The sequence below is a fragment of the Podarcis vaucheri genome (assembly GCF_965113315.1).
Source record: "Podarcis vaucheri genome assembly, chromosome: 6".
NCBI lineage: Eukaryota > Metazoa > Chordata > Lepidosauria > Squamata > Lacertidae > Podarcis > Podarcis vaucheri.
The window spans coordinates 101,820,453-101,835,694 of record NC_138764.1 but is presented as its reverse complement, the minus strand read 5'-3'; positions in this window follow the sequence as shown (position 1 = coordinate 101,835,694).

Genomic DNA, 15,242 nt, shown 5'->3' with positions numbered 1-15,242 from the left:
CCCTCTGCCTGTGTGGTGTAGTGGTTAAGAGCGGTAGTCACGTAATCTGGGAAACCGGGTTCGTGTCTCCGCTCCTCCACATGCAGCTGCTGGGTGACCTTGGGCCAGTCACACTTCTGTGAAGTCTCTCAGCCCCACTCACCTCACAGAGTGTTTGTTGTGGGGGAGGAAGGGAAAGGAGAATGTTGGCCGCTTTGAGACTCCTGAAGGGGAGTGAAAGGCGGAATATCAAATCCAAACTCTTCTTCTTCTTCTTCTTCTGGTTCCCTGTAACTTGGCTTCTCGCAGTGAAGGAACCACCAAAAGGCCCTCGGAGCTGGACCTCAGTGGCAGAATGATGGGGGTGGAGATGCTCCTTCAGATATACTGGACCGAGGCCGTTTAGGGCTTTAAAGGTCAGCACCAACACTTTGAATTGTGCTCAGAAACGTACTGGGCCAATGTAGGTCTTTCAAGACCAGTGTTATGTGGTCTCAGCGGCCACTTGATGAGCCCCACTTGCCCCTCACTTCCCTCTAGAGCACATGCAGAAACCAACTTCTTGACTGCAGGACCCACTGTTGATCTTGCCCACTCAGTCCATCAGAGCCTGTCTCTGCATGACCCCAAGTCACTGAGGGTTTGAGACCCACTGGCTCCCCTCACCCGGTTTAGCTGGCGAGTTGAAGCCATTCCCAGAGTGTGGCTGCTGACACATACTGACAGCTGCTGGGAGCCAGAGGTGAGAGCTGAGTGCAGTGTTGAGGCCAAAAGTGGACTAACTACCCCAGAAGGAGCCTGACGAGTCTCCCACCCCAAATACCCCATGATCATCTAGATTGATAGGAATAGTATAAGGCAGCCTTCCCCAGCAACACTCATCCTGGAATCTGCTTGCAAGGCTTTCCACAGGTGAAATATACTCGGAGTTGAGAGTGGATTTCATGCTCTTTATTCAGCTCATAGTGGTGAGGAGGGAATGGAAGTCCCCTCACAGTATCTGCTTTATATACATTATTTACACAATGGGCTGCACGTGATTGGCTAATTCCGGAATTCTCCTGTAGGCCAATCAGGTTGTGGATTCACTTCTATCTGGAGCAGGATTGGGTGGCTCCTGCCGACCAATCATACTGCTGCATTGTTCTAGGACCAATCAGACTGCTGCATTCTGAATCCTATTGTTCTAGGACCAATCAGACTGCTGCAGTTTGGATCCTATTCAACTCAGTACATAACAACAGGCATCTGATTGGGCACTGTAAGAACAGAATGTTGGATTAGATGGGCCATTTGGCTGATCCAGCAAACTTTTCTTACGTTCTTCACCTGGCCTCCTGCAGATGCTTTGTGAAGTGTAGGTGGGTTCCCACGAGGCAAGACACAGTGATAACAGCAAGAACCTTTATTGAACTACATAACTGGGAAACATGGGCAAAGCAACTGCTTATATTGTTGTTGTTGTTTAGTTGTGTCCGACTCTTTGTGACCCCATGGACCAGAGCACGCCAGGCACTCCTGTCTTCCACTGCCTCCCGCAGTTTGGTCAAACTCATGCTGATAGCTTCGAGAACACTGTCCAACCATCTCATCCTCTGTCGTCCCCTTCTCCTTGTGCCCTCCATCTTTCCCAACACCAGGGTCTTTTCCAGGGAGTCTTCTCTTCTCATGAGGTGGCCAAAGTCTCGGAGCCTCAGCTTCAGGATCTGTCCTTCCAGAGAGCACTCAGGGCTGATTTCCTTCAGAATTGAGAGGTTTGATCTTCTTGCAGTCCATGGGACTCTCAAGAGTCTCCTCCAGCACCAGAATTCAAAAGCATCATTTCAGCAATCAGCCTTCTTTATGGTCCAGCTCTCACTTCCATACATCACTACTGGGAAAACCATAGCTTTAACTATACGGACCTTTGTCGGCAAGGTGATGTCTCTGCTTTTTAAGATGCTAGCTGCTTATATACGTTTCTGAAAACCTGGACCACTCCCACTCCCAATGTGACTGGCTGTCTAAACTTCCAAGCTGCAAATCACGACTCAGAGTTCAAGGGCCAATGGCAGAGGCCCGAATCCTGAAATGTTCTGTGATTGGACATCATGTATCGAATCGGTACATAGGAGCTCCGAATCCTTAGTCCAGACTCAAGTTCAGGCAAACACAGAACATTGAAGACATAACACCTTGGACTACAACTCCCAGCAGCCCTTGGGAGGGCATGTAGTTGGGGATGGCTGGGCTAGTCACATCAAAGATTAAGGCTGCGCCAAGCATCCTGGGAGGAAGGAGAACTAAAGCAGTCAAATCTTAAAGGATACAGGATAAGGTTAAAGGCCCTGTGAAAATCCCCCAGTTTCTGTTCTTTCTGCCGCCTCCGCTGTGCCAGGATTAAGAGCTGAGCTCTGAGGTGGCAACTCTGTCCTTTCCGCAATTCGCCAGCCAAGAAATCCAGCACGGATCAGGACATAGGTGTGTGTGTTCAGCCCTCTGGCTTTCTTCTGTCACATCTCTGGGATTAGGGATATCTAGTCCTTTTTTTTGTGTGTATATTTTTCCATTTGTTCCGCACTCAGTTCGTCTCCTTCGTTTCATCCTGAGCCTCTGAGTGTCGTGTAGGTTCCTTCTGTGTCCGTGAAAACAGGACTTTGCAGAGCTGCTTAGGAGTGGAGCCAATTCACCCCAGGGCCAGGTGGTGGCTGTTAAAAATAGGTTGTGCCACATTTCCAGAGCCCAACTCATGCACGTCCCGGGAAAATTAGGGTCACATTCACACCGTGCATTTCAGGCACTATGATACCACTCGAAACCACAGTGGCTTCCTGCAAAGAATTTGGAGAACTGTAGTTTGTTAACTGCAGATGGTGGCAGCAGTCACGAAATTAAAAGATGCCTGCTTCTTGGGAGAAAAACAATGACAAACCAGGACAGCATCTTAAAAAGCAGAGACATCCCCTTGCCAACAAAGGTCCGTATAGTTAAAGCTATGGTTTTCCCAGTAGTGATGTATGGAAGTGAGAGCTGGAAGAATGGATGCTTTTGAATTCTGGTGCTGGAGGAGACTCTTGAGAGTCCCATGGACTGCAAGAAGATCAAGCCGATCCATTCTGAAGGAAATCAGCCCTGAGTGCTCACTGGAAGGACAGATCCTGAAGCTGAGGCTCCAATACTTTGGCCAACTCAGGAGAAGAGAAGACTCCCTGGAAAAGACCCTGATGTTGGGAAAGATGGAGGGCACAAGGAGAAGGGGACGACAGAGGACGAGATGGTGGGACAGTGTTCTGGAAGCTACCAGCATGAGTTTGACCAAACTGCAGGAGGCAGTGGAAGACAGGAGGGCCTGGCGTGCTCTGGTCCAGGGGGTCACGAAGATGAGGACATGACTGAACGACTAAACAACAACACAAGTTTGTTAATGGCACTGAGAGTTGTTAGGAGACCTCTATTGCCCTCCCAGAGCTGCAGTTCTCGGAATAGTCTAACCATCAATCCTTCTTTCCAAGAGAACTCTGGGAATTCTAGCTTTGTCAGGAGGATGTATTGGGCATTGGGGAGGAATAGTACCTCTAGTGGGGGACATGTCTTGCTCCTTCCGGGGTCATTTGTCCACCTTTGGTCCCCACTCTGCCCTCAGCTCTCGCCTGCGGCTCCTAGAAGCTGTCAGCATGTGACAGCAGCTGCACACAGGGAATGGCTTCGACAGGCCGGTTGAACCAGGTGAGGGTAGCTGGTGGGTCTCAAAGCGTTGGAGAGTTGGGGACTTCCCTTGCTTGTGAAGATAGGCTCTGGTTGATTGAGCAGATGAGACCAGGAGTAGGGGTTAAAAAAAATAAAAATCTTTATTAATTTAAAATAAATACATTTATGAAAAACAGACGTACATACCAGTAAACAATCATACATACAATCAAACAAACAAATAACAGAAAAATCAAACAAACCACCACACTATAAGATATAAGAAGATTAATATAGTTATCATCCTATATACTCCTGGTATTGAACTCAATTATAAAATTTATAGAAAAGAAATTTAAAACCTACTTCCAATTAATCTCACTGTACTTTGTCTATCCATTACTTTATACCGCACAGTTACATATTTCTTATATAATTTTTTTTTACCTCCCTACAAAGTTACATTTAAACAATACAGGGATCAGTCTAATTCTGCCAAGATGTTTCCTTTTATTCCATAGTTTTCTAAATATTCTTTTAAGATTCTCCAATCCTTATAGACTTTTTGTTTTGGTTGGCCTCTTACTCTTCCTGTCGCTTTCACTAGCTGCAGATATTCTACGATTAGGATTTACCAATCTTCCGTGTTGGGTATTGTTGTGTTTTTCCAATTTCTTGCTACTTACTAAAATGCTGGCCGCCGTTATTCTGTACATGAACAATGTTCTTTTCGATTTCCCTATTTCTTAATCCAATCTTCTTTAAAAGCCAACTAAGCTGCTGGTCCTCACTGCCTCCAGTGGAAGAGAGTTCCACAGACTTGAGTTTGCAATGCTTTTTTTTCTTTTAACTTGCCCTTCTCTCTGTCCTTCACAACATACAGGCCACCTGGAAGGGCCCTGAGTCTCAGTGAACTGTGCTTTAAAAATGAATAATCTATGTGCAGAACTAAAAGGAAAAAGGGGGCCAGAGTTCCTTGCACTGGTGACCTTGTAGAATAAAATCCACTGAACAACCCTGTAGGCTCTTGGAAAGGGTTAAGATAAGGACCCATCAGCATCCTGTTCTTCCCTTTGGAGGGTGGTTGGAAAGGAGAATTGTCTTCCAGATCCTGGGAAGATATGGGATGGCCCCTGGGGGTTTGTTCTAAGAGGGGAGCAATGAGAAGGAGTGCGCTTTAAAGGCCATCTGGAGCTGGCATTAGTCAGAGTCCTCAAACAGACAACCATCTGGGCTGTATGGAATGAATTCTTGCCCTTTTTCATGTTTGGTTGAGGAGGTGAAGAAAATACAAATACTGAATGAACAAGATTTATTTATTTTTTAAGGGGAGGTGCTGGTTTTGACTCTGGGCTCAGCTATACAGCTACATATAAAACGTTTCCGGTGTGTTGTAAAGTGCATTACACAAATGCGACACTGGATGGCGATGGCGAGCTATGGCCAATTCCATATCTTTTTCGAATCTTTTTTTTTTAAAAAAAGCATTTTTGCAACTTTTATTATATGTGTCTAGATCCCACCTCCCTTGTACGTTCAGAGTTTGCACCATCCCAACATTCAGACCACAGAACAGACCTCAAGGCAAGGTGAAAAGCTGGTTCAAGCCCCAGCACCTCCAGCATTTCTTCCTGAAATTCTGGAGAGCTGCTGCTAGGCCGTGTAGACAATACTAAGCTAGATTATTATTATTATTCATTTCAATACCGCTTTATATCAGACCAAAGGTCTGCCTGGTTATGAAGCAGTATCTATGTTGAACTTAAAAATGGAAAGCGCAATGTTGGTGGTCAACAAAAGAGGTTTAAATACTGTCTCAAGGCAAATCTAAAAAAATGTAGTATAAACACCGACAATTGGGAAACACTGGCCTGCGAGCGCTCCAGTTGGAGAACAGCCTTTACCAAAGGTGTCATGGGCTTTGAAGACACTCGAACTCAGGACAAAAGGGAGAAAGGTGCGAAGCGGAAGGTACACTTGGCAAACCCACACCATGATCAACTCCTGCCCGGGAACCAATGTGCCCACTGTGGAAGGACGTGTGGATCCAGAATTGGCCTCCACAGTCACTTACGGACTCATTGTTAAAGCCGTGTTCATGGAAGACAATCTTACTGGAGAGCCAGTGTGGTGTAGTGGTTAAGAGCGGTAGTCACGTAATCTGGGTAACCGGGTTCGCGTCTCCGCTCCTCCACATGCAGCTGCTGGGTGACCTTGGGCCAGTCACACTTCTGTGAAGTCTCTCAGCCCCACTCACCTCACAGAGTTTGTTGTGGGGGAGGAAGGGAAAGGAGATTGTTAGCCGCTTTGAGACTCCTGAAGGGGAGTGAAAGGCGGGGTATCAAATCCAAACTCTTCTTCTTCTTCTTACTTAGCTACGAGTGATCGCCAAAGAAGAAGAAGAATATGGACTCTTGGATACTCCATAAGGGAAAAAGAGCAGTTTTTTCCTTAAAATACCTGTGAGCTGGTTAAATCAGGGCCAGGTGGGCACAGCGCTGGCAGAAGCCCCTTCGGTTCTGCCCCTCTCCCCACCCCATCTGGGCACAGGCCACAAAGCAGGCTCCCTCTCAGGGAACACACAATGCCCCTGTTGTCTCTGGCCTGGGAGTTTCCACACTAACTGTACAGTGGTACCGCGGGTTACATACGCTTCAGGTTACAGACTTTGCTAACCCATAAATAGTACCTCGGGTTAAGAACTTTGCTTCAGGATGAGAACAGAAATTGTGCTCCGGCAGTGTGGCAGCAGCAGGAGGCCCTATTAGCTAAAGTGGTGCTTCAGGTTAAGAACAGTTTCAGGTTAAGTACAGACCTCCGGAACGAATTAAGTACTTAACCACTGTATGGGCTTTGAAGACGCTCGAACTCAGGACGTAAGGGAGAAATGTGCTAAGAGGAAGGCACGCTTGGCAAACCCACACCGTGATCAACTCCCACCCGGAAACCAATGTCCCCACTGTAGAAGGACGTGTGGGTAGAAGAACTGTAGAAGAACTGGCCTCCGCAGTCACTTACAGACTCATTGTTAAAAGTGTGTTTATGGAAGACAATCTTACTCGGCTACGAGGGCTCACCAAGGAAGAAGAAGAATGCACTATCTGCCCAGTGAAGGTCCTTCTGTGTCCCAAAACACACTTCACTTTTGCTGTCTTTGGAATAAATCTTACAGGCCATTTCTGAGCTGTGCTCATCCTGGGAGAATCATTTGTTGTTGGACTGCATTGGGGGGTGGGGTGGGCAGCAAGCAGAGGAAAATAGATGAGGCGAGGACACATCTGGTAAGCAAAAGGCTGTGCAGGAAACAGAGAGCTGGTTGTGAATGCTGATCTTTGCCAGTTGTAGACTGTCTTCTGGGGTTCCCAAGACTGCATTCCCAGCTGCCAGATGTGCAGCATCTGCCTTGGCGACATACACCCCTCGCCTCCAGGAAGATCCACTGAGTTTCCTCAAGTGGTCAAGCTGCGCCCGCCCACCCCCACCCCCTCGCCTGTATCCTTTCCATCATGTCACCATCTCACAAATTCTGGTTCTCTCTCTCTCTCTCTCTCTCTCTCTCTCTCTCTCTCACACACACACACACACACACACACACACACACACACACTCCCATAATATTTCTTTCTTTTCTTTGAGCTTTGTTTCAGTCCATCAGAAGTAGGCAAATAAATGCTGCAGGGTCTGATCTCAGACAGGATCTGTTTCAAGGCTGTTACCGGAAAAATCCGAGGGCTCCCTTGGACAAAAAGTAAAGACACCAACCAGAGTAAATTGGAGCAAATCAGCAGCCTGTAGGCTTGGCCTTTATTGAACTGTTGCAACAGGGTGTTCCCCTCACTTGCAGGAGAGAGGAAAAGACACAGAAAATGGTGTGCAAGACCTTATAAAAACTTTTGAAATTCCCACCCTGTAGATCAAGCCCACCCCCAGAAACATCATGCATACATTACAGAAAGGAGGGGTTGAGGGAGGAGTTGTGGTGGTAACCTGAGTGTCCTGTCACCTGGCTGGTTCCTCCTTTCCCCCTCCCCATGAGTCACTTCCAGGAGACAAAGGGGAGTTGGCAGTTTCCTGCCCCCTGAGGGAAGATCTGATCATTGTCCTTTGTTCCAGTCCATGCAGAATCCACTCCCATATGCAAGTTCTTTGTGATCTTGATTGTCTTCTGTCTAGGACCATCAGGGTTGGCATAGCAACTGGGCAGGGCTCCTGTGAATGTGCTGGGATGTTCAAGGGATTATGGCTGGCCTGTATCAAACCTTCCCCATTTTGTAGTCCTTCCTTCATGGAGTAAAATAAAAGTGGAACAGTGCAAATCCGATGTATGGTTGATTTTCTATGAATTTATAACAGAAGTGTAGCGTATGTAGTGTGTGAATATGAGTGTGTGTACAAACTGAATGATGGGGGGGGGGGTTCCTGCTACAAGGCCAAAGGCAGGAGAGGAACAGGTCAAGGCCAGGGAGATAGTCAAAGCATGATCCATGTGGATCCGTGCTTTGTAACCACATTTTTGCGCCATTGTGGCCCCACGAAACAGTGGATGCGTGATTTTTTGGTGCAGGCTATAGCCATGGACATGCTATGTGATCTGATGGTGAATTTGGGGTGACCCAGTGCAAAAATCCTGAGGATCCATGTGCTTTTACCTCCTCCCTCCCAGGCAGCCTCCTTTATCGCTAGATCTCCCTCCCGACCGCTTGACGATCAGCTGCTCAGCAGCTTTGTTTAAACACCCACTTCCCTCTTTCTTAAAAAAAAAAAAAGCACGATCTGCTTTTTGCCCCTAGGCAATTCAGCTCCAGGAACCACGCATTTGCTCCATAAGACGCACAGAAATTTCCCCTTACTTTTTAGGAGGAAAAAAGGGCATCTTATGGAGCGAAAAATACGGTATTCCCATGACCGCTTTAGAGGGCAGTGAAATTCACGGTGCAAAGTTCACCATCTCAAACCGTCCAACGTTCAGCTTCACTAGATGTCTATGAATCCCAATATCGTGATCCCCCCCCTTTCTCCTTTCCTTGGATGATTTTATAAGCCTCTGTCATGTCAACTGTTACTCGCCTTATAAAAATTCTGCTCCACCTTTCCTCTAAAGAGCTCCAGGTGGCATTCCTCCTCCTCCCCCTCCCGTTTCATCATCGCAACAACCCAGGTAGGCACTGGCTTGTGGTCACCAAGTCATAGAATCATAGAATCATAGAATCATAGAGTTGGAAGAGACCACAAGGGCCATCGAGTCCAACCCCCTGCCAAGCAGGAAACACCATCAGAGCACTCCTGACATATGGTTGTCAAGCCTCTGCTTAAAGACCTCCAAAGTAGGAGACTCCACCACACTCCTTGGCAGCAAATTCCACTGTCGAACAGCTCTTACTGTCAGGAAGTTCTTCCTAATGTTTAGGTGGAATCTTCTTTCTTGTAGTTTGGATCCATTGCTCCGTGTCCGCTTCTCCGGAGCAGCAGAAAACAACCTTTCTCCCTCCTCTATGTGACATCCTTTTATATATTTGAACATGGCTATCATATCACCCCTTAACCTCCTCTTCTCCAGGCTAAACATGCCCAGCTCCCTTAGCCGTTCCTCATAAGGCATCGTTTCCAGGCCTTTGACCATTTTGGTTGCCCTCCTCTGGACACGTTCCAGTTTGTCAGTGTCCTTCTTGAATTGTGGTGCCCAGAACTGGACACAGTACTCCAGGTGTGGTCTGACCAGAGCAGAATACAGTGGCACTATTACTTCCCTTGATCTAGATGCTATACTCCTATTGATGCAGCCCAGAATTGCATTGGCTTTTTTAGCTGCCGCGTCACACTGTTGGCTCATGTCAAGTTTGTGGTCAACCAAGACTCCTAGATCCTTTTCACATGTACTGCTCTCAAGCCAGGTGTCACCCATCTTGTATTTGTGCCTCTCATTTGTTTTGCCCAAGTGCAATACTTTACATTTCTCCCTGTTAAAATTCATCTTGTTTATTTTTGCCCAGTTCTCTAATCTGTCAAGGTCGTTTTGAAGTGTGATCCTGTCCTCTGGGGTGTTAGCCACCCCTCCCAGTTTGGTGTCATCTGCAAATTTGATCAGGATGCCCTTGAGTCCATCATCCAAGTCGTTGATAAAGATGTTGAATAAGACCGGGCCCAAGACAGAACCCTGTGGCACCCCACTAGTCACTCTTCTCCAGGATGAAGAGGAACCATTGATGAGCACCCTTTGGGTTCGGTCAGCCAGCCAGTTACAAATCCACTGAGTGGTAGCATAGTCAAGACCGCATTTTACCAGCTTCTTTACAAGAATATCATGGGGCACCTTGTCAAATGCCTTGCTGAAATCAAGGTAGGCTACATCCACTGCGTTCCCTTCATCTACCAGGCTTGTAATTCTGTCAAAAAACGAGATCAGGTTAGTCTGACATGACTTATTTTTCAGAAATCCATGCTGACTATTGGTGATCACAGCATTCCTTTCTAGGTGCTCACAGACTGTTTGCTTAATGATCTGTTCCAGAATCTTCCCTGGTATTGATGTCAGACTGACTGGGCGGTAATTATTTGGGTCCTCTCTTTTCCCCTTTTTGAAAATAGGGACAACATTTGCCCTCCTCCAGTCTGCCGGGACTTCGCCTGTTCTCCAGGAATTCTCAAAGATGACTGCCAGTGGTTCTGAGATCACATCTGCCAGTTCTTTTAATACTCTTGGATGCAGTTCATCTGGCCCTGGAGACTTGAATACATCTAAACTAGCCAAATATTCTTGTACTATCTCCTTAGTTATTCTGGGCTGTGTTTCCTTTGCTGAATCATTTGCTCCAAATTCTTCAGGTCGGGCATTGTTTTCTTTATCGGAGAAGACTGAGGCAAAGAAGGCATTGAGTAGTTCAGCCCTTTCTGTGTCCCCTGTTTGCATTTCACCATCTTCTCCTCTGAGTGACCCCATTGTTTCTTTGTTCTTCCTTTTGCTACGAACATACCCATAAAAGCCTTTTTTGTTGCTTTTAACCTCTCTAGCAAGCCTGAGTTCATTCTGTGCTTTAGCTTTTCTGACTTTGTGTCTACACGTGCTGGCTATTTGTTTGAATTCCTCTTTGGTGGTTTCCCCCCTTTTCCATTTTTTGTACACATCCTTTTTTAATCTTAATTCAGTTAAAAGTTCTTTAGATAGCCACCCTGGCTTCTTTAGGCACCTTCCATGTTTCCGTCTCATTGGTATTGCCTGACGTTGTGCTTTTAGTATCTCCCTCTTAACAAACTCCCAGCCATCATGAACTCCCTTTCCTTTTAGTATTGTTGTCCATGGGATCTCACCCAGCACTTCCCTAAGTTTTATGAAGTCGGCTTTCTTAAAGTCAAGAAATTGAGTCCTAGTATGCTTGGCTACTCCTTTCCGCTGTATAGTAAACTTCAGAAGAGCATGATCACTCGCGCCTAATGATCCTTCCACTTCTACCCCACTAACCAGGTCATCAACATTGGTTAGGACCAGATCTAAAATGGCTGTTCCTCTTGTTGCTTCTCCCACTTTCTGGACAATGAAGTTGTCTGCAAGGCCAGTGAGGAATCTGTTTGACCTTATGCTCTTGGCTGAGTTTGACGTCCAACAAATATCTGGGTAATTGAAGTCCCCCATTACTACTATCTCCCTTCCTTTTGCATGCTTGGCCATCTGTTCCAGGAAGGCATCATCTATGTCCTCCGTTTGGCTTGGGGATCTATAGTAAACTCCCACAATGAGGTCTCTGTTATTCTTCTCTCCCTTAATTTTGACCCAAATGCTCTCACTTTGGCTTTGAGGATCTAAATCATGGATCTCTTCACAGGTATACACATCCCTGACATATAACGCCACTCCTCCTCCTTTCTTGTCTGGTCTGTTTCTCTGAAATAGATTGTATCCCCCCATTATTACACTCCAATCGTGGGACTTATCCCACCAGGTTTCAGTGATGCCTATTATGTCATATTTAGTTTGCTGTACCAAGAGCTCAAGCTCATCTTGTTTATTTCCCATGCTTTGCGCATTAGTGTACAGACATTGAAGTCCATTAATCATTCCCCCGTGTCTCTTATTTAAGGATTTTTTCCTCCCACCACTAGGTCCGCGTGCTGTTTGCTCCATTTGGTCTATGACATTTGGATGATCATCTTCATTAATTGATAGACTCCTACCTTCAGGAGCACTGTCTCCCTCCCCCACATTAGTCAGTTTAAAGCCCTCCTGATGAGGTTTCTGAGATTTTTTGCAAAACCATTTCTCCCAACCGTTGTGAGATGCAGCCCATCACTTGCCAGAAGTCCATCTTCAAGAAACTGCAGTCCGTGATCTAAGAATCCAAACCGTTCCTGTTTACACCATTTGCGAAGCCAGCTGTTCACTTCCACTATTTTCCCCTCTCTCCCTGGGCCACGTCGTTCAACTGGGAGGACAGATGAGATGACAATTTGTGCATTTGTTGTTGTTGTTTAGTCGTTTAGTCGTGTCCGACTCTTCGTGACCCCATGGACCAGAGCACGCCAGGCACTTCTGTCCTCCACTGCCTCCCGCAGTTTGATCAAACTCATGCTAGTAGCTTCAAGAACACCATCCAACCATCTCATTCTCTGTCGTCCCCTTCTCCTTGTGCCCTCCATCTTTCCCAACATCAGGGTCTTTTCCAGGGAGTCCTCTCTTCTCATGAGGTGGCCAAAGTATTGGAGCCTCAGCTTCACGATCTGTCCTTCCAGTGAGCACTCAGGGCTGATTTCCTTCAGAATGGAGAGGTTTGATCTTCTTGCAGTCCATGGGACTCTCAAGAGTCTCCTCCAGCACCATAATTCAAAAGCATCAATTCTTCGGCGATCAGCCTTCTTTATGGTCCAGCTCTCACTTCCATACATCACTACTGGGAAAACCATGGCTTTTACTATACGGACCTTTGTTGGCAAGGTGATGTCTCTGCTTTTTAAGATGTTGTCTAGGTTTGCCATCGCCTTTCTCCCAAGGAGCAGGCGTCTTTTAATTTCGTGACTGCTGTCACCATCTGCACTGATCATGGAGCCCAAGAAAGTAAAATCTCTCACTGCCTCCATTTCTTCCCCATCTATTTGCCAGGAGTTGATGGGCCCAGTGGCCATGATCTTCGTTTTTTTGATGTTGAGCTTCAGACCATATTTTGCGCTCTCCTCTTTCACCCTCATTAAAAGGTTCTTTAATTCCTCTTCACTTTCTGCCATCAAGGTTGTGTCATCTGCATATCTGAGGTTGTTGATATTTCTTCCGGCAATCTTAATTCCGGCTTGGGATTCATCCAGCCCAGCCTTTCGCATGATGAATTCTGCATATAAGTTAAATAAGCAGGGAGACAATATACAGCCTTGCCGTACTCCTTTCCCAATTTGGAACCAATCAGTTGTTCCATATCCAGTTCTAACTGTAGCTTCTTGTCCCACATAGAGATTTCGCAGGAGACAGATGAGGTGATCAGGCACTCCCATTTCTTTAAGAACTTGCCATAGTTTGCTGTGGTCAACACAGTCAAAGGCTTTTGCATAGTCAATGAAGCAGAAGTAGATGTCTTTCTGGAACTCTCTGGCTTTCTCCATAATCCAGCGCATGTTTGCAATTTGGTCTCTGGTTCCTCTGCCTCTTCTAAATCCAGCTTGCACTTCTGGGAGTTCTCGGTCCACATACTGCTTGAGCCTTCCTTGTAGAATTTTAAGCATAACCTTGCTAGCATGTGAAATGAGTGAAATTGTGCGGTAGTTGGAGCATTCTTTGGCACTGCCTTTCTTTGGGATTGGAATGTAGACTGATCTTCTCCAATCCTCTGGCCACTGCTGAGTTTTCCAAACTTGCTGGCATATTGAGTGTAGCACCTTAACAGCATCATCTTTTAAAATTTTAAACAGTTCAGCTGGAATACCATCACTTCCACTGGCCTTGTTATTTGCAGTGCTTTCTAAGGCCCATTTGACTTCACTCTCCACTCTTCACTAAATTTGTGCATTTAGTTGCTTCAATTTCCTGCCGAGAGCCTCGTAGTCTCTTTTGATCTTCTGGAGGCTATTGCTTGCAGTGTCGTTGGTTCCCACATGAACCAAGAGGAAGGGGTATTTGTCAGTGGGTTTTATGATTCCTTGCAGTCGTTCAGTTACATCTTGGATCTTAGCCCCGGGGAGACAGCACACTTCCCGAGACATCTTGTCAGGCCCACAGATCACTGCTTCTGTTCCCCTCAGTAGGGAATCCCCTATCACCGCTACACGCCTCCTCTTGGGTTTGGTCGGGGTTCTTCCGTGAGCTGTCCGTTCCAAGGTCGCCTGCACATTCCCTGAGGACTGACTTTGCTGCTCGTCTTCATATACCTGATCGACTGTAATGAGGGAGAGATCCTCAAATGGAGTCTGCTCTTCGTCTTCCATGCTAGGGGAGAGGACCTCAAAGCGATTGTGTATTTCTAAGCAATCAGAGTGAACCCTGGGCCTCCTACTTCTTTGAGTCACGTTTCTCCATATATCTGGCTCCTGTGTTGGTGAACTAGACTCCTTCTCAGGGGAGTCCCCTGTCTCCTCCTTGGTGGAGACGGTGTGCTCTGTTGCTTCCAAGAAGAGCTCCAGCTCTCTAATTCTTTGGAGCGTAGCTACACGTTCCTCCAGTTGCTGGACTTTGTCTTTTAAGAGGGCAATCAACATGCAATTGCTGCAGGTAAAGCTGCCTGCAACCTTTGGCAAGATGGCAAACATTGCGCAGGAATCGCAGGCGACTGCAGCTGTTCCCTCCCCTTCCATCTTGAGATCGTGTCGTTGTGGTTGGCTACAGAGGTCCTCCATCATAAAAAGCTTGAAGACAGGACAAATAACTTCCCTCACACAAAAAAACACCTAGATCTCCCTCAACAAACGTTTGAGACTAGCTCCCCTAAATCTAAAAGATGGGTCTAACTGTGCGCGCCTGCCCCCTCTGACCTTTACACAGGGAAAACAGCTAATCAGCCTCAAAGAAACACACAGACACAAGAAAACCCTTTTTGCTCCTTCTTCAACTGATGCCCTACAAACTGAGCCTCATCGCATAAGCGGGGATTTGTTTTGTGTGTTTTTTAAAGATATTTATTTTAAAAAATTAAAATATAAACATACAACATACAAAACATACAAAACATGCAAAAATAGACATACAAAATAATAAACAATTAAAAACACACATCAATTTTCAGTAATACAACTTCCATATCCTTATTTCCTCCGACCTCCTCGTACTTCCCTTCTTTGTATTCCAATTCAGTTTGTTTGTTCAGCAAATCCTTACCATAGAACTTTTACCCATTTATAATCCTTTTTTTTTCATATCTCCTAAAGCATTACAGCCGGAAACCACTTAATTTCTATCCAACATCTTTCTAACATTCATTGATTTTACAATATTTCTTTAAGTAGTCTTTAAATTTTTTCCAGTCTTCTTCCACCGACTCTTCTCCCTGGTCTCGGATTCTGCCAGTCATCTCAGCTAGTTCCATGCAGTCAATCACCTTCATCTGCCATTCTTCCAGAGTGGGTAGATCTTGTGTCTTCCAATACCTAGCGATTAGTATTCTTGCTGCTGTTGTAGCATACATAAAAAA